General features: G+C 33.7%; 1 protein-coding gene across 2 annotated transcripts in view; it reads right to left on the reverse strand.

Annotated features, from left to right (window-relative positions):
* Window positions 1–3,319, reverse strand: part of RNLS (renalase, FAD dependent amine oxidase) — a 266,259-nt gene that overhangs the window by 54,410 nt on the left and 208,530 nt on the right. The gene's annotated exons all lie outside the window — the stretch shown is intronic.

The following is a 3,319-nucleotide window of genomic DNA, read 5'->3' on the forward strand; positions in this document are numbered from 1 at the left end:
TGTGTGTATAATAATATATTTTACTTATATAAATATATTTTATATATAATATAAAAATATATATAATATATTTTATATATATTTTATATAATAATATATTTTATGGCTATCTGATGTAAATAAAGTGGCTATAAATTGCATTGAATGGGGTAGCTTACATTCATACTTCTGTCAGTTAGGAGGACTGTCCTTATCCCATTCTCCTTGTGCCTATGCCTGTGTGTGCACACATGTATGTACATGTGGGTATGGGGGAGGGGAAGAACAGAGGGAGAAAGGAAGGGGGGGGAGAGCAAAACAGAAGACCGGAACTGTACTCCTCAATAACGTCAAGTGAGTAATTTCATTTTTTTGTTTTCTAATGTAATTTTATTCTTTTAGTCTCCTAACATATAAAAGAGGGCTAGACATACATATTCTGCCTTATTTCCTGTGTGGTTTGGTGATGATCTCATTCATTCGTCATTGCCTACTTTATGGTGCCAGGTATCGTTCTAGATGTGAGGGATATAATAAAGAAAGATAAAGTTCCCGCTGTCAGGTAGCTTACATACTAGTGGTAGAGAGACCAATTATCAATAAATAACTAAGTAAATGGTATGTCAGTTGGTGATAAGAACTATAAAGAAAATTAAAGCTGGGTAAAGGGATGAGAGTGACAGGTCTGCGTAGTGAGGCTACTTTAAATAGGCTGTCAGGGATATATGTCTCCTCTGAGGATTTTATTCTGATTGACAGGGGAACCGTTCCTACTGGTTATAAGCCAAGGACAAATATGACCTGACTTCTGCTTTAAAAATTATCATTCTGGCTATAGGTGAAGACTGCAGGGATGCATGAGAGGAACTGGGGCAAACAGCTATTGCAGTAGTCTTAGATGGGAGGTAACAGTAGAGAAGGTCAGAAGTGGTTACATTTTGGATGTAATATATGTGTGTCCGTATGTGCATGTGTGTGTGTGTGTGTGTGTGTACACATATGCATGTATAAATACATACCTTTGAATTATATATATTTTATAAATATATATGTACATGTATTATATATATACGGATGGCACATACACACACATACATATATATAATGTAATTTTAATTGAGGTTTAATATAACTACAGAAAAATAGGCCTTGAATTTTCATAAAGTGAATGCACCAGTATAATCACCAGCCAGATTAAGAAACAGATCATTACCAGAACCCCAGAAGCTACCTTCTTCCTCCTTTACAGGTACTCCTTGCCAAGGGTAATCAATAATCCTGAATTCTAACACCATAGATTAGTTGAGCTGTTTCTGAATGTCACATAAGCAGAATGATGTTGTATGTACTCTTTGTGTCTGGCTTCTTTCACTCAATATCATGCTGGTGATATTTTAATTGCTGTTACACGTAGTTGTACTTAATTCTCCTTATGGGATAGTATTGCTTATATGTATCTATCCATTCTACTATTGATGGACATTTGGATTGTTTGCAGTTTTGGGTGATTACAGAGGTACTGTGAAGAACATATGTATGTGCTTCTCTTGGGTGTATACTAGTACAGGAATTCCTGGATCGTGGGGTTCCTTATGTTCAGCTCTGGTAGCTACTGCCAAATGGTTTTCTAAAGTGTACCAATTTGTGCTCCCACCAAGGGTGTATGAAAGTTTAGTTGCTCTACATCTCCATCCACATTTGCTACAATCTGCCTTTTTAATTTGGGATGTAGTGATATCCCATTGAGGTTTTAATTTGTGTTCCATGACGACTAATATTTGGAAGCTTTTCCATGTTTATTTGGATATTCTTTTATGAGTGCCTGTTCAAATCTTTGCTTATTTTTCTTCTGGGTTATCTGCCGTTTTCTTATTGCTACGTAGGAGTTCTTTATATATTCTGGATATGAGTCTTATATGTGAATTATAAAAGCTTTTTCCCCCTCAGTAGCCTGTCTTTTTACTCTCTTAATAGTGCGGTTTGATGAACAGAGTTTTAATTATAATTTAGTACAATTTACCATTTTTTCATTTATAGTTAGCCCATTTATGTTCTGTTTAAGGACTCTGCCTACTCCAGGGTCTTGAAGATATTCTCTTATTTATTTTCTCTCAGAGCTTTATTGGTTTACCTTTCATAGGATTTTGGATATATTTTGAAGATAAATCAGCCAGAATTCCTGTTGGCTTGAAAAGGTGGTGTGAAGGAAAGAGATCAAATGAGAATACATGGAACACTACTTCTCACCTACCCTAGTTAATAAACAACAACTTTGTTGTTCTATAATTTTAAAAGTTACAATATAAAAATAAGACACTACATTATAAGCAACTTGAGGAAAAAGACTGTGCCTCATGACCTTTGTGTGTCCAGATCCCAGGACAATGACTGATGCAATGTGGGCATTCCATAAATACTGATGAATACATGTCTATTTTAGAATATTTGGAAAGTACACATAGGTATAAAGAGGCAAAAGGGAAAATAATAAACACTATATTCTCATTATCGAAACAGCTATCAATATTTTGACACTTTTTCTTCAGTATTTTCCTGACTTTTTCCCTTAAACATGGCTGTGACCATATCGTACATACAATTTTATATACTGCATTTTACAAAATATCTCATTGTAAACATAATTTTTAATGCCCCCATACAATTTTAAGGAATGGATGTTGTGTAATTTGAATTTAACCGCTTCATTAATGTTGGACATTTGTTTCCTTTTTGGTCCCTTATAATTAAAGCTGTTATATACATCTTTGTGCATAGATCTTTATTTACGTTTCTGATTATTTCCTTAAGACAGAATATTGGAAGTGGAATTACTGTTAAATTGACATTCAGAAAGATGCACCAATTTACACTTCCAACAACAGTGTATAAAAGACCCATTTCACTGTTTCCTTGCCTGTGATTATTACATTTTCTCTTGATAACTTAATAGGAAAAGCAGATCTCATTTTAGTTTTAATATATATTTCTTTACCGACGAGACTAAACATTCTTTGTATATCTACTAGTGCACATAGTCTCTTTTGGAAAAAAATCTGTTCATGTTGTTCTGCTAATTGGTCTATTAAATTCTTCATGTTTTTAAGTTGATTTTTATCAATGGGTGATATATTATAGAGATTCTCCATTTACTCTACATTATAGAATTTTTCCTATGTGCTGTTTATTTTTAGTATTGTATATGATATCATAATATTTATTTAGATAATCTGTTTTCTCCCCTTCCTTCCTTCCTCCCTCCCTCCATCCCTCTCTCTCTCTCTATCTCTCTTTCATCTTTCTTTCTTTCTTTCTTTCTTTCTTTCTTTCTTTCTTTCTTTCT

This window comes from Monodon monoceros, unplaced genomic scaffold (genome assembly GCF_005190385.1).
Source record: "Monodon monoceros isolate NGI ecotype Baffin Bay Population unplaced genomic scaffold, NGI_Narwhal_1 Super_Scaffold_4, whole genome shotgun sequence".
NCBI lineage: Eukaryota > Metazoa > Chordata > Mammalia > Artiodactyla > Monodontidae > Monodon > Monodon monoceros.